The 24,568-nt window shown below is 38.6% G+C and overlaps 1 pseudogene; it reads right to left on the minus strand.

Moving 5' to 3' along the window:
- Positions 1–21,743: 21,743 nt before the first annotated feature.
- Positions 21,744–22,570, minus strand: LOC112907398 (pyridoxal phosphate homeostasis protein pseudogene; annotated as a pseudogene).
- Between the last annotated feature and the right edge of the window lie 1,998 nt (positions 22,571–24,568).

Genomic DNA, 24,568 nt, shown 5'->3' on the forward strand with positions numbered 1-24,568 from the left:
GGGATTTGATCCCGGGTCTCCAGGATCGCGCCCTGGGCCAAAGGCAGGCGCTAAACCGCTGTGCCACCCAGGGATCCCCAAGCCAATAGTATTTTGTAATGGCAGCCTAAGCCAACTAAGATTGGAAGTGATTGTTTTTCAGTACTAAGAATCATCAATGTGACCTAACTAAAATAAAATAGTAAATAGTAAACTTCCTTGGTTACTTTAAAATGTAATCATTTTGAGGTACCTGGGTGGCTCAGGTAATGATCCTAGGGTCTGGGATTGAGTCAGTTGGGCTCCTGGCTCAGTGGAGAGTCTGCTTCTCCCTTTCTCTCTGCCCCTCCCCCCACTCATTCTCTCTTTCACTCACTCTCTCAAATAAACAAAATCAAAATAAAATAAAATAAAATAAAATAAAATAAAATAAAATAAAATAAAAAAGTGTGATTACTTTTGATGCAAATTGTCAAGATCACGTCTACAACTACTCACAATCTACATCAAGACAACCTCATTTGGGGCTCTACTGTATATCCAGACACAGAACTAAAAAATAAAAAAGGCTCACCAGAGAAAAGTCGGTAGCTGACATCCTTGAAATTAACATTTTGGAACTCAAATAGACATTTAATGGTCAAATACATGTAATACTATAAGTAAACAAGTCTAATTTTCAAAGGTATAAAATTTCTAATTAAAAAAGCCTTGACCTTGCCTCTTCTTTGCCTTATGATTATGTAAAGTTTCATTTTCATTATTATGCCAATTTCCTACCTTCTCTTCCCACTCCCACTGAGATTTTTCTTAAGCCTTTTCTTTTCATGTATTATGAATAAACTCAATGCAGTTGTCTGGGATTTATTCCAAGTAAAGAACAATGAAACTTTAGCTTTTGATTTTTATATTCATAAGTTGTTTTTGGAAAGGGACCATTTGAGAAACACTAGTAGTAATTGCCTGCTATGCAGAGTTGTGAAGGATCAGTACCCACAATTGCAATTCACTTGAAAGCAAAGCACCAGGAGCCCACAAAATGCTCTCGGTCTAGTGCCAAACCTAAATTTCATTCTCTGGAAAGAACTGTTCCTTCCACTGGAAAAGACAGATACCAAACTGAGAAGCCTTTTCTGTGTTTGTTTTAGGAATGGCTTCATCATTGGGCCCTAAGTAAAATAATTCCATCAGGAAGGGGGGTCAGGGATGGGGAATATTGATATTAATTTACACAACTGAAATGTTTTAAAATACAAATTATGTTGCAGTAAAAAAACTATCTTAAAATCTCAGTTGCTCACAAAAAGGGTTTATTTCTTGCTTGTGAATTTTATCACGCATAAAGTGCATTTTCACTCCTTGTCTTCATACGAAAAACCAGGCCTCTCTCTACATTTTCCTGATTATCATGGCACAGGGGAAAGAAGAAATGCCCAATGCATGTTGACTCAGATTTATGCTCAGAAGACACACATATCATTTCTGTTGGTTTTTATTGGCCAAAGCAAGTCACCCTGCCAAGTGTGATGTCAGTAGGTCAAGGAAATATAATCCTCCCTTTGGCAGGAGGTTCAAATATCTGGGAACAAGAGCACAACTAACCACAACACCTTCCTATACAACTGGATTCCAAATTATGATAAATTCACTAATAAACAAATAGATTTTTTTATTTAATACTTTTCTATTCGAAGGAGGATGAAGAGGATGGGGTTATTGACTTTATTTTTATTAACTGCCAGGATCAATGAAAGGCATTTTACATGTGTTATCTCATTTAAATTGAAGACACTGATACATAATTATCCCCATTTTAAAGATGAAGCTAGTGAGGCTTAGTGATGTTAACCTGTTCTGTGTTGCATACATGCTAAGTGATGAGGTGGGACTGACTCAAAGCTATTATGCATACTAATAGTAGTAACTTGTTGGTTTATGTATGTGCTCAAAGATACATTTTTTTTACCTTTTTTCTTTATAATCTAGGTTATCTCAAGTTACAGTGACAGAGGTCTTTTGAACAAAGCATCAATTTTAGGGCAGAGAGCAGCACACCTGAGAATGAAGGTGACGAGAATTAGTTGTCTCAAGTGACCTTAGCAGCACTCTACTGTCAAATGGGGATGTGTCCATGTAGACCATGATGGGGTCCAGAGCAATGAAAAGTTTATAAATGACCAGTGGATAATTATTCCTGACATGTGAGGTCTGATCCTTTAAAGCTGAGCAGAACTAATTTTATTATTGCGAACATTTTTAATTTGTTTATTTGACTTTGGGGAAGAATGAGGATATGCAAGAGAAAGGAAGTGGTGTGCCTTGATAGTCTTCTGAATTAGGAAATTAATTTGAGGGGCGCCTGGCTGGCTCAGTTGGTAGAGCATGTGATTCCTGATCTCATGGTCATGAGTTTTTGAGCCTCATGTTGGGGTAGAATTTACTTAAAAATAATAATATTAAATTAATTTAATTCAGTCTATCAGAAGTCTATTGGAGACTACAGAAAAACTCACAGCAACCTCAGGTTTCTTTTTAGATTTGAAGAGTCCCCAAGGGGCACATGACTGGTACTGCCATCTGTGTCCTCGAAGTGGTGGTGGTGGTGGCAGCATCCTGTGTACACACATACAGCTAATAACAGGGCTTAACACATCAAGCCAAAGATTTATATTGAAAATTGAGTAAGTGCTCCAGAAATACTTCTCATCAATAAGTCCACAAGGAATTGTTTACTTGTTTGGGTTGAGTTGGGTTGGGTTTGCTTAGAATACTGAAATTAGTCACTTTGTTCTTCCTTTCTACTTTATTTTGTAAGACTCATTCTGATAGTAGAAAACAAGTGCAAAAGACTCTCCCACTGACAGTACCTTTATCCCGGGCCATCTCAAAATGTTATGCTCACGTTATTTTTAACAAAGCAGGTACTCCTGAGGTGCCTGCATGGCTCAGTTGGGTAAGCCTCTGACTCTGGATTTCATTTCAGGTCATGATCTCAGGACTGTGAGGTTGAACCCCACATTGGGCTCTGCACTCAGCAGGGGTCTGGTCAATATTCTCTCTCCCCCTGCCCCTCCCTCTCTAAACATAAATAAATAAATCTTAAAAACAAAAACAAAGCAGGTGCTCCTTGGAATCTCTGAGATCTTTATGAGCATTTTTTTTTTATTTTTTTTAAAGGTTTTATTTATTCATGAGAGACACACAGAGAGAGGTAGAGACACAGGCCGAGGGAGAAGCAGGCTCCACTCAGGGAGCCCGATGTGGGACTCAATGCCGGGACCATGGGATCACGACCTGAGCCACAGGCAGGTGCTCAACCACTGAGCCACCCAGGCATCCCCTTTATGAGTATTTAAAGCAGAATATAAAGAGTGGTCAACCTCCATTTTTAATTTTCCTTATGATTAGAATTTCTACTTGTATTATAGATTTTTATTACTAGTGTTCTCTACTGCTCTTAAATAAAAGTTGTATGTGGAGATCCAATGATCTTGTTACAGACATACACTATATATATAAACAACAAAATAAATAAATAATAATATAAATTATCTTTATAGTCACCAAGATTGCTTATTTATAACTGAGGTGTCAGTGCACCCTAGTTGTTAAAATTTGCAATGCTTCCCAAGTCCATGCAAGGAGTGCTTTGTATTTCGCCTTTCACAAGCTGACCTGCTTACTATCTTTGGTACGTCCCCTGCTTCTTGTTGTTGACCACTGGCCACCTGTTATAAACCCATTGTTACCAATGGACTAAAAGACACCTAATACTCCAGGCCTAGAGAGTGTTTTGCTAATCTCTTCTTCCATAATTCAGTCTAAAGAAAAGTGAAAATAATACTTCCTTCCCTATCCCTAAAGATACTTTCAAGTACATTCCTGGCTTTAAATCACTATGGGCAGATACACACAGTCCTAAATCATATATATATAAAAAAAAAAAACAACAACTAAAAAAACCCTAAAGGCTCAAGTGTATTAGGGTTCTCCAGAAAAACACAATCAATAGGAGATAAATAGATATATTTTATAAATGGAGACTCATTATGAAGAATTGGCTCACATAATTATGAAGGCCAAGAAGTCCCATGACCTGCTATCTTCAAGCAAGAGACCCAGAAAAGTCAATGGCGTAGCTCCAGTCCATTTCCAAAGGTTTGAGAACCACGGTTGCTGATGGTATAAATCCTAGTCCAAGGGCAGAAGAAGACCAATGTCCAGCATAAGTAGGAAAACAAGAGGAAGAAGGGTGAATTTCTTTTGTCCATTCTATTCAAGCCAAATGATGCCTAACCACATTGAGATACTTTCCTAACCTACTAATTCAAACACTGGTTTTATCCAGAACCAGTCTTAGAGACACACCTCAAAATAATGTGTTATCTCGGCATCCCATGGTGCTCTCACATTAATAATGTACAATTAGCCATCACATCAAGTAACCTAAAACAATTATTCAAAAGTGGAAGTGTCTAACTCCATAAGAAAATACACTTACTACAACTGCTGAGCTTTAATTCTAGCATATATTGCTGATGAATCTAAGATTCACTTTCCAAAGCCAATCTTCTCTGTGAAGTCAGATAAAATTTAAAAAATAAAATAAAACTGTCTGAATATTTATTTTCTAGGAAAAGATATGATCATCAATAAGAATGACTCCTTATAAATGGAATGAAAAAATATTTCTTTTGATTTTTTGAATTTTTAGTGTCAAGAGTTTTATATACTGTGAAGTGAGTCATTATTTTATTTATGTCTTTATTACTATGAACAAATATTTCATTTATGTGAAAATCCAGAATGCAGGGAAGAAATTTTGTAACACCGAGAATTTTCAGAGTCAATATTCATTTTTCATTTCCTGGTGCATTATATCCATTCAAATATATAACACAAACTTGTTTTAATCAACATTAGAACTTTATTTGTACAGCTGGATATCATTTAAATAAAGATATGAAATACTTTTGACTGATTTATTTTTATTAAGATTCAAAACAATCACAATGTTTTAAAGAGAAATACAATAAGTTGAAAATATGTTTTTAGATGTAAATATTCTTGTTAATTTTATATATTCCTTTCAACAGTCCTATATAATAGTACAATAAGACTAAAATGATAACTGGGGTGAAAAGTGAAAACCTCCAGATTTCAAATATTTTCTTTCGTCTTAGGCTATAGCCCAGAAAACATGACCACTATTGTTTGAAAAGGAATACAAAAAGAATCTTTTTTAAATGAGAGAAAGATATTGATTATTGATGGTAGTTGCAGGTATAACTTATTGTACATGTAACTAAATGCTATCTAAAGATTCACTTTGATGTATAATTCTTTAATAAATTTCATGGACTTCAGGTCTGTAACAGGTCAAAGGAAATCTTGTGCTCCTTTTCTCTTTAAAACACAAAGCCAACTCCACATATTGTGGGGGTTTTATTGAGTAAAACTTGGGATTCAGAATTATCTCAGGATTGATGGTATATTTATTTAAGAAATTTTCTAACAGTTTCAATCAATCTTTAGTAGGTCCAATTTGGTCCTTATTGAAATTTACTTATTCCCTATCCCTAAAGTGAGGAGACTTCAAGAGAAACCAAGTAGACTTTTCATTTATGAAAAATGTTTGAGTCACTACTTTATGCTAACAGAAAAAGACATGAACAGATTAAGAAGAAGGAAGACAGCTCTTAATATTTCTAAACAATAAAGGAAAAGAGGATATTCTATGCAGATGACTCCAAGAATTACAATAATGACAAATCACAAATTCCCCTAGTGGAAGATATCTGAGGAGTCACTCAAAATAACTAAATTAGAAAAGTTGAAATGGCCACCACAACCTCAGAAAGCAGAGAACAGACCTGTGTAGACAGGACACACTGACTGCAAAATGACAAATAGGTGACTTTCATGACATGTTGTGATATCAACAATCATGCTTCAGGACTTTGATTTTCATCTCCAGCTTCCCCACTACACAAACATGCACACACATCCATATTCTCACACTCCTGCACTCAACTAGATCTATTTGCAGACTCAGCCCCTCCACAGTCAGGATACCTTTAAATAAATTAGACCAAACAAGATAACTTAGAAATGCTCTGAACTCACCAAAGCAATTGCTTGTTCACCTTCTATCTAGATCTAGAATAAATGTTTCCTAGGTGTTCTGATATCCTAATGACAACTTCCTGATAAAGCACTAATGAGAACGAATCTTCATAGATTCATATTTTATCACTATGAAACTCAACCCTACTTTTGAAATACAGAACTTAACTCATTTTGCAAAGAAGGAAAACAAGTTGCAAACTTACAAAGATTTAATTAATGAAGCAAATAAACAAATCGCCAAACAATCTGCAATTGCTGGAATTACATTTTGAAAAAACCTAGCAAAAAAAAAAAAAAAGAAAAAGAAAAAACCTAGCATCCAGGGTCATGTACCACATAAGGTTAAGTAATTCATATTACATGATGATACTCGCTTTCGGGAGTTTTTCTAGTTATTAAAACCATTTCACTCACTGAAGTGAGTTGCATACTTTATAATCAAGTAAAATAAAAATGTGATGCTTTTGTAGGGAGTGAGCAAAACAAACTCAGAGAGCAAGATGTCTTCTTCTAGGGCAAGATGATAACTTACCTGTGAGTCTCACTCCCTGTTGCTATTGTGGCTGTTGTTTAAAGATTTTAGTTTTAGTGATCTCTACGCTCAAGGTGGGGCCCGAAGTCACAACCCCAAGATCAAGAGTTGCAAGCTCCACTGACTGAGCCAGCCAGGTGCTCCTCTTACTCCCTTTTAAGTGAAATTATGTTACAAATAATTCACATTCTAGACCTCAAGTTTTTTACTTTCAGTTTTGGGTCTGGTGGTATCAGGACACATCCTGAAGAGAAGGTCTATGGGACCATTGACCCTACTAGAGGTTTCTTCTATTTGTGGCATAGTTTGGGAGTTGAGCAAAGGTCCACTGTTGAGGAGGCGGCAGAGATAACAGGGATGGATGTCAGGCCGATGTGGAGAGGCAAGATACTGCCAGGTGGGAAGGCAAGAGAAAGGTAGAATTAGTGAGGGTATGTTCAACGGCACTGGACTAAGAGGCTACTAAAAAGGTTCAGTGTAAAGAGTCACTGCCTTAGAATCATTAAGCCTCTTTGATTACTTAGCTACTGTAAAACAATATACAGAGAGGGACCCGGTGAACGGAGGACGTTCCCAGTTCACCAAAATCCTATATTGTGCACTAATATTTTGTTCTCATTTCAACTAAGAAGTTCAACAATGGCTAAGTAACTATCATGTACAATGACGATGCTAGATATTTGGAGGAGTCAGAAATAAATAAGCCACAATCCTCCCCTTGAGAAATTTTTGATGCGAGAATCTGAGAAAAAACGAGAAAGAAATATTTCTACAGCATCTACATTTACAAAGGACAAAATCCAAACACATCCTTCTATTTAAGCCTCATAGCAAACTTATGAAACACCTCACATACTTTTCATCATATTTAATTGATGGTTCAAAGAGGCTCAAGTTGGTTAAGAGAATCTCCTATCATGTAAAAAGTATTTAAAGAAAGAACCAGAGCTAGGGTCTGGATTATCTCAAATTAAAATAAATTTTGAGGGATCCCTGGGTGGCGCAGCGGTTTTGCGCCTGCCTTTGGCCCAGGGCGCGATCCTGGAGACCGGGATCGAATCCCATGTCGGGCTCCCGGTGCATGGAGCCTGCTTCTCCCTCTGCCTGTGTCTCTGCCTCTCTCTCTCTCTCTCTCTCTGTGTGTGACTATCATAAATAAATAAAAATTTAAAAAAAAAAAAGAAAGAAAGAAATTTTGACCATTGCTTTTTTTCCCCACAATATGTGACAGGTATGTGTGTGTGTGTGTGTGTGTGTGTGTGTGTAGCTAATATATAACCTTTCCATGGAAACAGTCATGAAAATATAGAGAGATAACCTCAGTTTCAATCGAAGGAAAACCAAAATTAACGAACTGAAATTTTCCATATTGTAAAGAGATTTTACTTGCCTGAGGTGGGACTTTAAAACAGAGAGAACCTGGGTGCCTGGGTGGCTCAGCGGTTGAGCATCAGCCTTTGGCTCAAGGTGTAATGCCAGAGGCCGGGAATCGAGTCCCACATCAGGCTCCCTGCACGGAGCCTGCTTCTCCCTCTGCCTGTGTCTCTGCCTCTCTCCCTCTATGTCTCTCATGAATAAATAAATAAAATCTTCAAAAAAAAAAAAAAAACAAAGAGAAGTTGCCGCTCATCCCTTATGGAATATCCTTAGCTAAGATACTCGGAGCTTAGTACCTAGCAAGCTTTAAGCCAGTAACCCCCACAACCTCTTTCCATATTTTATAGGGGTAGATGCTTTTTGAAGTTTCCATACCATGTAATAGCATCGCTAGCATTTCCCATGAGTGTGTTTGTTTCTACCTGCACCCAGCGGAACACATCCCCCCTTGAGTTCATTTCTTTCTACAGCCACCCATTCTGCAGCCTACATTTTCTGTAAAGTAACACAGTTGGAACTGGAAGTGCACAGTTCACACTGATGATGTAGGACGTTAGAATTGCACCAGAAAGGGGAAGAAGGTGAAAAGGTGAAAAGCCAAGAGAACAGCATACCTGGAGATGGTGTTTTCTCATGCACTTCCTCAAGGAAGAAAGTTCAATAAACTGTTTCAAATTGTCCTTAATCCATGGAACCATGTCTTCAGCTATGACAGAATGTATAGGCTCCTGGTTCAGGGTCTACACCACATCTTATGTGACAGAAAGCCCGCATCCCAGGGTATGTTATGTTCTTCTAGGTGATAGGGGATACCATGAGACCCATAAATCTTATGGGCATCGCTTCTTTTTCTGTAAAATGAGCTCCATCACCAGTAGCAGTAGCATTGATATGTAAAATATCATGACAAAGAATAAGAACTCAGCAAATGCAGAGAATTTAGTGCTGGGAGAAACAGAATAGAGGGGAGTCCATATTAAAAAATAAGCATCCATTCCAGTGAGAACAATTCTCTACCCCTTCCATGAAGAAAGGGAAAGAATATTACTTAAATCTTAGCAGGAATCTAGCTGGTCCAGACAAGGTATTGTGCCTCTTTGGAGGCTCAGCGTTACTCATACTTGACAGCCTGAGTACTCACCTAGAACAGTAGCCAGGCTGGGGAAAGGGAAATCCGTGCCGTTGAACACATGCATGACCTCCGCCCTGCCACCATGGCCACGCTGTCCATGAGTCCATGATGCAAACCCTGGGGAAGGTGGGGAAGGAGGCTGACTGACACCCACAGAATTGTCATTCTGTGACCCTATTTTGGCAGCCCCTCCTACAGTAAAGGCTCAGGGGGGACATCCACCCGCACACGCATACTGTCACACTCCGTGTTTTCCAACTTGCCTGCCCATTACCTCTTTTGTGGACTCCTTATTGCTGATCCTCTTGTTCCCTCCAAGTCACTTCCAGCTCCAAACTGACACTCACTACCAACGAATATATGCAGATGCATACTTCTAGAGGGAACAAACACCAGATATATTGTTCAAATGTCTACCTTGGAGAGGTTTTTCCTTCTTCAGTTTTTAGCCTAGGCCAAGTGGCAGCCTACTTTAGGGTTGTACCAGAATCATCTGGAAACAGGCTCAATTTTTCTCTCCCTGGGTTAACTGGTTATCAGAAACTGCCCATGAGGTCTTAGTTGTGGTCTGAGGGAAAGGTGGCAATACAGCAGAAGTGGGTGTCATGGAGATATGTTATCGACAGATACAGTATTTTCATACCTATAGGGCCTGCTGAAGCTTCACGACCCATATACCACTTTTTCTTGATTATGTACAGCGGCTGCACCTTTCACACCATTCCTTGAAGGGTTATATCATACCCAGTTTGTAATGGACACCTCAAGTCTTATGGTCACTCAATATCCTGTGACCAGCTCCTCAGTCTCTATAAGAGCCGAGCAGCAAGCCAAGAGCCATTTTTCAACACTCGTTGGACAAAAAGGACATGGAGTTCTTCCACATTTCTAGAATTCCACACTGTGATTGTCACTGGGGCTTACTGAAGCCTCCTCCGTTCAGTACAGTGATCTGCTGCATACTCTCAAGCATCACTGTGTGACCTGCTTACCCTCCAGGATGCACCAGCTCCAGAGGTGCCTCTGGGCTTCACCAAATTAGGCAGCTTTGTGAGCAATCCTGTAAATGAGTTGAAGCAGCTTTTGCAAAGATTGCATATTTTGTCTTCAAATTTAAAGATGCCAAAAAGCATTGTGCCTCTTTCATGGAGGCAGGTGTTCCCAGGTACAGTAACTTATCCTTCACATTGGAAAGGTTACAGACATGCTGCAGACCATGGAGCTCTGAGGGATTTTACATGGCACGTCCATCCCTGCAGAGGCCAAACAAGCATGCTAAACTGAGATTTAATAGAAACTCGCATCTATGGCTCATTCGGTAATTCAATTTTTAACTTTTTTGAGGAATCTCTATACTATTTTCCACAGTGACTACACCAGATTGCACTGTCACCAACAGGGCAATAGGATTCAGTGTTTCATTTTTTTGACTTACATATCAAGTAAGAGTCAGTATCCAGCTCATGCAGATGTTATGTGAGTCCTAAGAAGATGGTGGTGCCTGTAGGGCAAATCTTTGCAATTCGTGCTTTGGTCCGGTTGCCCATCTGCACTTTGTGTGTGGCGTTTAAGAGCCACCACATAGCACTGCATTTCTGGTATCCCATCATCCTGCTGAAGTGGTCCATTTCATCATGGCATCTTCCTCTGTCATCTCCAGCTCTCAGAAGGCACTTACCACAGACCTTCCTAAGGAAATTGATGCTTCTCTTGTCAATGTATTTCCCAGTGCTTTGGTAAAGGCAGTATTTTGGGAAATGTTCTGGGGTATACCATGATGTAGTGGAAAAAAATGGAGAACATGATAAACCCTCAACATTTCACTTCCTCTAGGTCAAGATAAATTAAATTGAGCTTGGTTCACAACCCTCTGTCAGGAGCTGTCCTAATGTAATCTAATACACAGAGGGCAGGGAGACACTGAAGAAAGAAGCAACACTCCAGGTAGGAAGATGGAAGTTTTAATAACAGCAAAGAGGACTTTGTATACCACACTTATCTTGGGCAGCAGCAAGATGAATGGATCCCTGCACCTGCTCTCCAAATCTTAAGTTTGTAAGGAGGCCCTAACTGGGCTCAGTCACATACACCATGCAAGTGCTTTCAACATCACATCACCATCTCAAGGCTCCGTCCTTGGAAGAGGAAAACGCAAGTGGAACCCATGTTCCAAGGACAGGGGAGGGGTGAGGAGCCTCCAAGTGCCCGGTCCAGCTCATGGGTCAGTCAGTGGTCAGGTCTTTGTGTTCATGTTCCCCAGCAATGCTGTAATAAATGATCCTCAAATATCAGTGGTTTTATTTGTATATGAAAGATTTAGGTTTTATTTATACCACTTGTTCATAGCAAGTCAGCAAGGGGGTTCTACTCCCAGAGTTACTCAATGGACCAAGCTCATTAAATAGCCACCACCTTGAAACATTGCCTGTCACCATAGCACAGGGAAGAAATGCTCTGGAAGTGTGGATTCAGCAATTAAATGTAATAGCCTGCAAATGATGTGTGTCAAGTTCTCTAACAGTTTATTGAACAGAATTAGTTACACACCCTCTACTAACTAACAAGGGCACTTTTGTGATGTTCTCAGTAGAGGACTTGAAATATTTGTTAATGAGGGACGCCTGGGTGGCTCAGCTGACGCCCTTCTGCCTTCAGCCCTGGGCGTGATCCCGGTTCCAGGATCGAGTCCCACATCGGGCTCCTTGCAGGGAGCCTGCTTCTCCCTCTGCTTGTGTCTCTGCCTCCCTCTGTGTGTCTCTCATGAATAAATAAATAAATAAGATATATATTTTTTAAATTTTGTCAACGAAAATTAATGTCTACCACAGCTGCCATCATGACAGGGAAGTCTGACACCCCATTTTAATCTAATGAAGGCCACCACTGAGACTTCTCTTTGCCAGCCGAGCAGATTTTCAGTGCTGATCTCAGCCTCCCGAACATATTTGAGCGCACTGAATGCACATCTCTAATAATTGCCCGTATACATAAATTCAATTTGCAGTAACGACCTTCTTCCTTCCTCATCAGCACTCTTTGAATTGATTCTCATACATATTGCTCTAGTTTCTACCAAGGTAGATTAAAAAATCTTAAGATACTTTGCTTTCCACTCCATAATTGTTCTCCTGAGACATGCTGGAATCTGACTTTAATGTGGATCTGATGGCAATGATGAAGCAGACATGAAGAGAATTAGAATCTCTTTGGAGGTAACTGCCTTAAATCAAACCCTTGAAGGACTTTCAAGCAAGACAGCACAGGCTTCATCTGTGAGAAGGGACTACTGATAGCAAAATAGCTCATCAAGGCTTGGTGATTCACAGAACCCAGGTTCATCCAAATCCAGCAACTGTTCCTTCTCTCTCATTCTTAAAGTTACACACTTACGTGATCAATGTCCTAAATTTCCCATAGAAATGTGGGGAAAAAATAGAAGGAGACAAACCATGAGAGACTCCTAACTCTCTCATGGGAAACAAACAAAGGGTTACGGAAGGGGAAATGGGTAGGGGGGAAGGGGGTAACTAGGTGATTGGGCACTAAGGAGGGCACTTGATGGGATAAGCACTGGGTGTTATACTATATGTTGGCATATTGAATTTAAATAAAATAGGAAAGAAAGAAAGAAACAAACAAAGAAATAGCATTCCTAGGAACCTAATAAAAATAAAAGCATTACTATATAAGCCTATAACTATGATTATTAATTGCAATATTATTCACAGTGCTAAAAACTTGGGTAAAAGTTTAATTATCAACCAATAGGAAAAGGGTTGCCTAAATTGTTATATTTACACTTTGGAATAATATGTAGCCCACTATAAAAAAATTAAAATTTTACCACTTGCAAAAAAAGAAATGTGATGAAGCTATGAATTCAAACTGCAAGATCAGACTCTTATTTTTTTTAGCTATATTAACTCTGGGTTTACAAGAAAAGACCTTCTTAGAGCAGTCAGAGTAGGTCTCCTGTCCTCAGGGCATGCTGTGAGATTACCATTTAAAATTCAGGACATTTTATTCGCTTTCTTTAAGCCTTTTATTATTTCTGGAATTAGCCACTACCTAAAATGGAGATAGGTATCCTTTAGTTCCATCACAACGGTTTATCACAGCAGTTACAGAATGTGCCTCATGGGGCACCTGGGTGGGTTGTGGTTAAATGTCTGCCTGCAGCTCCCTCTGCCTATGTCTCTGCCTTTCTCTGTGTCCCTCATGAATAAATAAATACAATCCTAAAAAAAAAAAAAGAAAAAAAAGAATGTGCCTCAAATAGCCCCTTTCTTCCAGGGAACCTCAAGTAGTCATGTAATAGGTAGTTTTTCTACTTATTCAATTAACCACCAGTATCTCATTTTTCACTGGCAATTAGGTCATTTTGGCTTTTAGGCAGGCCAAACTGCTAAAATAATCTCAGATTCCATACTATGTAAATCTGTTTATGGGAATAAGTTTCAGTGCGGGAAAGAGAAATCAGTCTGGATGTTTCATACAGAAAAGGAATTGGGTACTTAAAATTTTGCTGAAATTAATGGAAAGGTGGAAGCCATAAGACTACCATCAGATTGCAAAGCCATGCCATGCAACTACTATCAAAATATCAGAAAACTGTTGCTGCTATTCTCAAGGAATTCTCAGGAAACATCTGGAAACTGGTGTTGCTATCACAGCTGCCCATACCACCAGAGAGGGACATGTGCAGTCTGGCCTTTAAATAATTTGTGTCTGCCAGAACCTGTCAGTCAACTATTACCATCACAGAAAGAAGAGCCTCTGTTTCATCTACCTTCCAGATTTAATGCAAGTGCATTTCCTTGAAATGTATTTAATCCTGCAAGGTAAAAATGACCTAAAAAGTACAAGTTGTATTTGGCTTTCTCTAAGTTAATTTATAACAAAAAGCAACCCCTATGGAAATTTCTCCTTAAAAAAAAAAAAAAAAACAAAAAAAACTGGTAGTTGTGAAACTGATTCTAAACTTTTGAATAAACAAATGAGTCAAGAATATCTATGAAAAAGAAGAGTTTAATGAAAGGAGTTTATGTGCTCAGAAATGAAAATGCATTGTAAACTTATATCAGTACATATTATATTAATGATATAAAATGTGTGAGATAGACCAGTAGAAAAGAACAGTCATCCAGACAGAAATGATACGTATAATAATGGAGTAGGGGATGACAATGGCTTCACAAATCAATGAGAAAAGAAGTTGCTTAATCTACCCAAATAATTTTTAGCAATTTGTAACAATACTAAAAACTCAAGTTTGAACCATTACTTCCTTAGTCTACATATTCTTTGGATAACTTTATGTAAAGTTATAAGTCAATAAAAATGGAAAATTATATAGGTAAATACAATTTTTATGACTGAACTTCCCAAGATAAATGCCCTCCTATTGCTCAGTCACTGAGATCTGTCTTATCAGACTTCACTCATCACCCATGGGAAGTTTCTGCTTTCCTAGAGGTGGTGGTGGGTTGCGGAGGGACAGGTAATAAATAATTTTTAATAAAACTCTAGAGAAGGCCTTTGTCATTTTCTGAAGATATTTTCAACTAGCATTGGGAAAAACTTGCTATTATGAAAAAAAAGCATTCTTTAAAAAGAAAAAGGTTTTATTTGAGAAAGAGAGTGCACAGGAGAGAGCATGAGAGAGAGCACAAGTATGAGGGTGGAGGGCAGAGAAAGAGGGAGAAGCAGACTCCCCTCTGAGCAGGGAGCCCCACTCTGGGACTAGATCCCAGGACCCCTGGGATCATGACCTGAGCTGAAGGCAGATGCTCAACTGATTCAGCACCCAGGTGCCCCATAAGTTAAGCATTCTTAATAAGGTTCTAAAATTCAAACCCAAGGCTATTCCTTTAAAGTTAAATAAATTAAAATGATAATCTACAGGAAGCATGTTTTTCTTAGAGAGAAGAGCCATGCAAAGATCTTAGGTGACAGTGGGTTCTGATGTGTTCAAAGAAGTAGGTAATGCATATCTGTTGAGTGAATGGATAATAGTTTACCCAAAACAGAGTAACATCAAGCCAATGATAAAGTTTGAGCTCATGATATATCTTTCAGGTAAAATTGCTTGTAAAAATTCAGTGAACAAAGTAAAACACAAAATCATCATTTTCTATCTTGCTTTGCCTGAACTTTTGGTCTACAAGTTCTTTTGAAACTGAGATCAAACCCTAATTTGCTCTGCCTTGTATTGATGAACCATCCATACTGCGGACTCCTTTCACATTTTCAACCCATCTCTATTTCTCTCACAAGTCCTTCAGCTCGCCATTGCTTATTTGCTGGTTGTCAAGCACACCATATTCATTTCCATCCCAAATCCTTTGTTCTTAGTGTTTCTCTGACCTGGAATGCCCTTCTTCTTCCTCCCCTGCTCTGTTTTTTATCAAAATGCCGTCAGAGCTTACTTCAGTCTTCAGTCCCTAAAGCCTTCATTCATTCTCTCCACAACCTAAACTCACACAACTCTAAATATCTTTTTCACCCAGTCTACTAAATAGTAACATTATTATTGATATTACTTTCCATTTTAGGTTGACAAATTTCTAGTAACTTATTTTGTTTTTTATTTATTTATTTTTATTTTTTTATTTATTTTTAATTAATTTTTATTGGTGTTCAATTTACCAACATACAGAAAAACACCCAGTGCTCATCCCGTCAAGTGTCCACCTCAGTGCCCGTCACCCATTCCCCTCCAACACCCACCCTCCTCCCCTTCCACCACCCCTAGTTCGTTTCCCTGAGTTAGGAGTCTTTATGTTCTGTCTCCCTTCCTGATATTTCCCAACATTTCTTTTCCCTTCCTTTATATTCCCTTTCACTATTATTCATATTCCCCAAATGAATGAGAACATACACTGTTTGTCCTTCTCCGATTGACTTATTTCACTCAGCATAATACCCTCCAGTTCCATCCACGTTGAAGCAAATGGTGGGTATTTGTCGTTTCTAATTGCTCTAAAACTTAGATTCAAAATTTTGAAAAAGTTGTAAGAGGTGTACAAAGAACTTTTGTATTTCTTTTACTATGTCACCCAAAATTTGTATTGTATTCTGAACTTCGTACATATAATTAAATATATAATATATATTTTAAAAGATAATATGATATAATTATATATAATATGTATATAATATATTATATATATATAATTAAAATCTGTGGCCCTGGATCTAATTGAGGATCTCAAATTACATTAGTTGTCATATCTCTTTAGTCTCCTATTCAATTTGAAACAGTACCTTCATCATTCCCTGTTTTCCTTGACTTTGAGAGTTTTAAAGAGTATAAACCCTCCTACCTGAAAGATGTGCTTCACCTATTTCCTTCTGATATTTACACATGTCCAGACTTAGGTCCTGTATCCTTCACTGGAACCTCACAGAAATAATGCTGTGATCTCAAGACATCATAGCAGAAAGCACACAATCAAGTTCATGTCAGATTTTTTTCACCATAAAGTCATAATTTTTCCATATGTAATTGATAAATATTTTATAGGAAGGTACTCTGAGACTTTATCAATACCTTATTTTTCATCAAACCTTTACTCCACAGCTTTCTTTTCCATGGATGACTCCTACCTGAACCCAACACCACTAAACTAATTGACAAAGGATGATTTTATTTACCAGCATTACAATTATTAGTTGGCAGTCTTCTGTAAGCATGACCTTTGCTTTCTCCTTGCTTATTTATTTTTTAATTTGTTTTTATCAGTGTGGATACATAGGTTTCTATTTCTTCCAATGGGTAATAAACTGTTGATATTATTATTTATTTTGATGATCAAATTGCTCTATACAAGTGGGACCCCTTCAAGGCAGGTCCTGTGTCTTTTTGAAGTGTCTCCAATAATTTTTTGGAACCTTTTTACTTTATGGCCCCATATGATATATAGGCTCAACTGGTACTCTTTCTGTGTCAGCCTTGAATCAGTCAATTATGCAGAGGGTCTTGGCTTATTTTAGGGGAATATGATATTTGGAAACAGAGGTCTGGTGCTCCATGTTCTTGTTGCTACTGAGGTATATCATTGCTTCTAGGCCTTCTTTAGTGGATATATTTAGAAATTAAATATGCACACATAGACATACACATGTATCTAGATCTACTTCTGTATCTATTTACCTACCAGGGTTTTTTGTTTTGTTTTGTTTTGTTTTTTGGTGAGTTCATGTCAACAACTCCAGTTCTATCTAATTCAATACTTTTCTAGTTTTCCTTCTTTACAAATTTGAAGTCCTTCCTCCAACAGTGAGAAATTTGGCTCCTAATATCCTTAATGTTTGCTTACTTGCCCATTCCTCCTGTATACAACACATTTCCTAACCACCCATCCACCACTTCTGAAGCTCCACGTGTTTTTGGCCCCATTGTTACTTCGTTGTCCTTGCAACTTCTTGGGCTTTGCCAGTCACTCGACCTTTAGTCATAGCATTGTCTCCGAAGAAAGGCAAAGGAAGACAAGAGAAAGAAAAAGAGAAAAAAATTGTGAAAGAAAAAACAACAGTTTTGTTTCATTCTTAAATAACCACAATTACTCTAATGAGATGTATGTGCCTGTCAGAGACACTGCACACCTTTTCAAACCCTGAAATTAGATCGGGCCTAACCACTGTCATTTTCTGCTCCACTTTGATTTTCACACAAAACTTGCTTTTATCACATGACCAAAAACCAAACTTCATAAAGATAAGAAGATATAGAAAGAACTGTAGTTCAAACTATTGTTGAAGCTACATACTATCTCAAGCTAGTAATTGACATAGCTGCCAATAGATGTTAAAGTGGATTGAAACCTCTAATTCTAAAATTTCCCATTTTTCTGAATTTAGGTAAGATATGAGTGACCCCAGGCAAAACTTTTAGAAACTTTTCCATTTTTCTCAGCGGAGCTGTAATGGAGTCCAAGCTTGTTCTGCTTCTCACTGCAGGAACAGCCAATATGGGCAAGCAGCCAAGGGGCAAAATGTTGGGGTAAAGAAAAGGACTTTATTCAAAACGCCAGCAAACTACCTTCCTAAAGAACTATCTCCCCTCAACTTGAAATTCAAGCTTCTGGGATCCCTGGGTGGCTCAGTGGTTTAGCACCTGTCTTTGGCCCAGGGTGCGATCCTGGAGACCCAGGATCAAATCCCACGTCGGGCTCCCGGTACATGGAGCCTGCTTCTCCCTCTGCCTGTGTCTCTGCCTCTCTCTCTCTCTCTCTCTGTGTGACTATCATGAATAAATAAATAAAATCTTTAAAAAAAATAAAAAATAAAAATAAAAATAAATTCAAGCTTCTTTTAAGTTCGTCTTCACATACAAGAACCTAGTCCTGTCATTCTTGTTGATCTTAAACCTAGGATAGTCATTTCTGTACATACTTCCTTTCTCCTCCAATGAGGTAGGTTTGGGGTAAAGAGCAGTTTTTGCAAATCTTAGCTGTGATTCTTGCAGGGCTAAGCAGAAGTTTCTAAGCTATAGGTCACAGTGGCAAGGAAAATAGAAGCAATATAGAGCCAGACAGGCTTAGTTTTCCCTGTTTCAGAGCCATTTTGAATATCCACTTTTTATAATTTATTTTTTGCTCTCATCTTTGCTATAAAAATGAATGCTAACACACAAGCTATTGTTAACTCTCCAAAGAAAGTTTAGGAAAACTGTCTTGGCTCTTTCTTTGGATGTAAACATCTTTGAAAATCTCAAATGAAAGAAATATAGAAATAGAAATAATCTAATAGGATTCATGGTAATTGTCTTTATAATAATCATCTTTGCCTTTGTTGTTGTACTTAATAAACCATTTTGGATTACTTCTCCTATACTTTATAACTTAAATAAGGAATCTCGTTTACTTATTTTGAATTATTATCAACCAGCCCAATCTGGAATTGTAATGGGAGTTTTGTTAGAACATTATATCCTGTAAGAAGATAACAGTGTATTCTTAATTTCTAACATTATAAAGTGTTCATTTAGGCTTTTGCCTAAATTTGTCTGGCCTTCAACAGGGTTCAAATCCAGTTAAATTCTTATTTCATCTAAACAGCTGCTATCTCCTTTTGCACATCTTTGCCTCAACTATAATAAGGCAGCAGTCTAAATTTGCATAACAATTGGCCCCTCTCCCAAGAACTTGAAGTGTGTTCTAGCCAAATGCAGATTAAATTGGCAAAGTAATAATGCCCTTCAAATTGTTGTATCCTGTTTCAAAAATGAAGTATAACTCCTAGAAACTAAAAAACAAGTTGTTCTTCAACTTATATGCTCTTCTGTTACACTGAAACATAGCTTGAAGCCTTGCAAACATCCAGAGAGAAAACAGGATCAACAATGAACCGGCTGTGATCCCCACTCTGGCAGAGGTCACACCAATCCATTGACCCATCAAGCCTACCTGTTAACAAGTGATCACAATGGAAGCTTTACCACTGATGATTTTTTTTAAAGTTTCAGTAAAGTACAACTCTGGAGTTACTAGCTAGAACCTGCTTTAGAATTCAAGTGTTCAGCATTAAAGATCATACTATGATTGAACATAAAAGAAATTCAGATATTTCGGGTTATCTAGTAAAGATAGAGAAGGTGTTTTGAATGTCACCCACTTACATTTCGCTTTGTTTTCTTATTAAGTGTGAAAAATATAAGACAAAATTGTCTTTTTTTTCTCATTTCCAATTCTATCCCTAAAATGGTAAGGCTCTTTCAGGATGAAATCACCAGACTCAGACTGGCCCTTCAACAGAAGGTCAAGGGGGGTAGTGAAGTCACCTCCATCGGTAGACACCCAGACACTTCTCGGCTGAACAAGTCTGGGCTTAATTCTTGCCATTTCCAAATTCACAGTTCTCTTGGGACATGTCATTCCAAGGAGCTGCAAAGGATGAGAAATTCCACCCCAGAGAATTCTGTTTATAAGAAGTTATTCACATTTAATAATCTCAGGAGATATGAACACAGCAATGTTGAAATTACCTATTAATTGTTAATCCTTGGAGAAAAAATTAGACAATTATTTTTGAAAACATGAAAAGCCTCATTATAATAAAAATTAGATTCTCACATGTGATTCAGCTTCTACTCATTAATTATGGAAGAGTTAATAATTACTAAATTGCCAGAAGTGAAAAATAAATCTTTTGTCACTAGAGAAGTGCTAGTTTTTAAAAGAAATGATCAAGAATATTCTATTGGCTTGAAAGCTTTTGGCATTTCAGACTTTTCTAATATATACACGAAACTGCTTAACTTTCCCCATGTAATTTAAGGCTGATTTTCTCTTACTTTTATAGTAAAGATTTTATTTATTTCCTTTAAAAACACATTAATTAGTAGTTTAGTGTATTTTTCTTTCTGACAACTCCATTTCACTTTTTTTTTTATAATTCAAATTCACATTTTTATTTAATATACTCTGGAACATCATGTTAGAGTTCTGACTGAAACAGTAATCATAATGGTTTTAAGTTTTACAAAATTACATTCAGCAGCAGCAGCAGCAGCAGGTTCTGAAAGTTGTTTCATGAAATTAAAGACTGGGGCTTAAATAATAAGGAAAAAGACATTTAGGAACTAAACAACGCAGACAGAAGTCATCTGTTATGAGTCTGAGGATTGTGCTTTCTGGTTTTTGAAGATCTTGCAACTTTATGAGCAATCAAAAAGTTACACAATTTTGGCCTATCAATGTAGCAGGGGAGGGGAGGTTATAGATGTGCCTGGGTAATGGTCACAGGGATGGGAACCTCAAAGCCAGGCCTTGTCGAAACTGTGAACCTGAACTGGCCTTGAAGCAATTTCTGGGGAGCTAGGAGATTCACTGGTCTTGATGGGAAATCACCATTAAAAGGATTATGGTGAAGAAATCACAGCCTTGACTTCCTGTCACTGAGAAAAAAGCTCAGAGCCCTGTCTCTTCAGGAGGATGTGAGAAAGGCCCAAGCCCATTTATGTTACCCCTATGATTTTCAGGATCAACGCCACAAGGTGGCCAATGCTATAAACTCTTATTAGCAATGATTTGGGTTTGGAGGGGCACCGGTACTGTCATTCCAGAGTAGAGACAATATTTACTGGCGGGGAGGGGTGGGGGGGGGGTGGAACTGGGGCCAGCAATCACTTTGCTCCACAGCAACAAAGACAATTACTCAGGAGGAGTTTGTAGGAGAAATTTTTCTATTAAGGGGGATGACAAATACAAATCCCTTTCACTTTGGTGATTACAGGCATCAGTGGCCACATTTTAATCCGGGAAAGGCATTCATGGGTTGGTTGGTGTTCCTGGGCAGGATTCAAAACTGAACTCGATGCCTGGCTATTGATTTGGTATCTGTTCTGTGGAAATGGCAGGATTTTTCAAATCCAATCCAAAACTACTATCTGCAGTGAGCTTGTTACGTCAGATCCTAAGTACAGATGGTTCCCATCAATACACATAGTCATCAGAACGCTCTCTCCAGGTTACAAGGAGAGTGTTGCTGTGCTGTAACACAGGGGACCTCAAAATGGAATTCCAGGTGAGTGCATAGTTAGTCTTCCTGGACGGGCCCACAGGATGGGAGCCACAGCTGTTTGTGCTGAGCTCAGTGTGCCTGCGCCACTTCCACTGGGGTCTTCAGGTCTGCAGTGGACTTGTCTAAAGAAGGTTTCTTGGAGTAATCTCACTCTCCAGAAATGGTGCTTCCTACTTGGACATTCGTAGATCCTACTTCAATTGCATGCTGGAAGTCCATGGACATGCCCATGCTCAGCATCACCTGCTCAGGAGGGACACTCAGCTTTTTACACAGCTCCCCTCCAGGGAGAGTAACACCTGGAAATCTGGATTTGGTCCTTGACTGAGATCATGTCCAAAGCTTCCTATGGTCATCAGCCCCACAAATTCCAGGCTGGGGCACTTGGCATTTATATGCTCCACCATGGATACTGTCTCTGAAGGCAGAAGGCCATGTTTATTCTGCTCTCCACTGGTGTTAACCTGGACCATAACCTTTAACCTTTCAGGAGGACCTTTTTTCCTGCCACGAACTGTTCACTTCGTCTGCCAACTTCACAGAATCCACTGTTTCCAGCATGAAGAGATTGGGGATGGCCATCAATTTGTTGACATTTTGTTTCTGTAGGCGGCCAATGAAGTGCCATTTGATCTCAGGACACGAAGACAGAATTTTAGGATTTGATGCTTTTTCTAGCAGTTCTTGAACATAGTTCTCCCCAAAAGTGCGCTGGCCATGACAGTAGGCTTCAATCACCATTTCCACAGGTTTGGTTTTGCTACTGCTACTAGCCCGGGCTGGACAGCTGGAAGGTCCCGTGGCCGCCACGCCACCACCTGCTGCACGCGCCCGTTCACTGTCCACAGTGCCAACCCGACTCCCAGCTTCACCGACCTGCTGCCAGCTCTCCACATCCCCCAGGACCAACCCCCCATTTCACTTTTAAAGATAAGATTCTCTCAAGACATAAGTTTGGCCTCAAGTTTTCAACATGGACTAATTTTGAAAACATGCCAATTTTTAAAAATCTTATGGCCAAATTCTAACATCTGCCGATGCTAGCCAAAAGTCTAGCCCTCAAAAAGGAGAAAGGAAGCATAAAGAGAGGGTGCTTACCTTTACAAATGACTCTATGTGTCATTTAATAGATAAAATAAAATTAAAGTTATTTAATTAAAGTTAAATAAAATTGTTTTAAAATGATGCATTTCCACAAGGTGCTTATTTACATTTGTCTTAGAGTGCAAGTCTCTCTAGCAGAGCAAATCAGATAAATTAGAGAAAATTTGGTCACTCCTGGTTAAATCTTGAAAGCTTTGTAAAAGGACAGTAAAATAAATCTAAATGTGTCACATCAATATTCACCAATTGAATATTGGCCCTTGTCACCTCATACTAGCATTAGTAAAGCTGAAAACCCTCTGTGGTTAACATGGCTCAAGTCCTCTTCCTAGTCACTGCAGTGCCTTCTAGAGTGTGACTTTCAGCTGCCACTTTTCTTTTTTAAAGATTTTATTTATTTATTCATGAGAGACAGAGAGAGGCAGAGACACAGGCAGAGGGAGAAGCAGGCTCCACGCAGGGAGCCCGACGTGGGATTCGATCCCAGGCCTCCAGGATTACGTCCTGGGCTGAAATCAGCCACCGGAGCTGCACTCAGCTGCCACTTTTCTAGTCAAAACTCTGCAGCTTTTAGTTCTTGTAGCCTGACACTTATGACCTTGGGTAATCTGATCTGACTTGAGCACTAGCCCTATACTGTTCAGGTGCCAACTGATATCATTGCCAGTTATGATTTGCAAGGAAGACAGCGTATCCCTTCTTTCCTGGGAGCATATTATGTAAGGAGAAAGTTTTAAAAATGACAGCTTCTGCCTTTCTCTACAGACCTTCACTGGGTCCTTTCTAAGGAGGCAAGATGACATATCTAACTGGGAGAATTTAGAATTGTATGAAGCATGCACTCTCCTGGCCTTTCCTGCTTAAAGTACATTAGCTGAGCAGGCTCGGCCTTATTAGACCAGAAAAGCTGCAATTGGAATTAGGCACATTTAATTCTTAGAATAAGTGTTAAAAAGTGGTTATTTTTTGGTTATTTTTGGTTATTTTTCCTAAGCCAATCACTGTTACCCAGTCTTTGCAGTAATAATTTTGGTTCTATCTCTCTGACTCTTCTATTGCTGAACTAATTTATACTTCTTAATACAATGAAGGATGTGCCTAAATATCACTGTTTAAGTTCAAACATGAAACTATGTAAATCTCCTGTTTAGATCCCTTTGGTTACTTGCTAGTCACTAAATACATCATTCTTTCCTGTTTCTGTCTAGAACATATTGTCCCCTCCTTCTTAAACAGCCTCCTGCCCATCCTCACCTGATCTAACTAGACCTTGGTATCTTCCTCTGCCCATTTTACATCCCAGTGAATGACATCAATATACAACCAGCTGGCAATGTCAGAAATGCAGATGATACATCGACATCTCTTCATTCTTCTTCTTAAACTCATCAACAATCCTGCCAGTATCATCCTACAAGTCTCTGCTGAGTGTTTTCATTGGTCCTTATCACCACCACTACCTGAATAGAACCCTCTTCTTTATAGGCCACTGCCATAGACCCTTAAGAGGTCTTTCTGCTTCCATAGTTGCTTTTTGCCTCCAAAGACTCTCAATCTTTCAGCCATAACGTCTTTTTATAAATGCAGATCTGATCCTGCACCACATCAAGATGTCCTGCCCAACAAGATGTATTTCCAGGAATATTTTATATATTCTAATTGTACATAAAGATATATTTTTTAAAAGGCAAATATGTACTTCCCTCTCCAGGATTAATTTACTTCTCTGGTCCCTTAGCTTTCTGCAAGCCAATTACCCTGGCTTTCTTACATCGTGAGGACTTGTCATG

Source organism: Vulpes vulpes, chromosome 4 (assembly GCF_048418805.1).
Source record: "Vulpes vulpes isolate BD-2025 chromosome 4, VulVul3, whole genome shotgun sequence".
NCBI lineage: Eukaryota > Metazoa > Chordata > Mammalia > Carnivora > Canidae > Vulpes > Vulpes vulpes.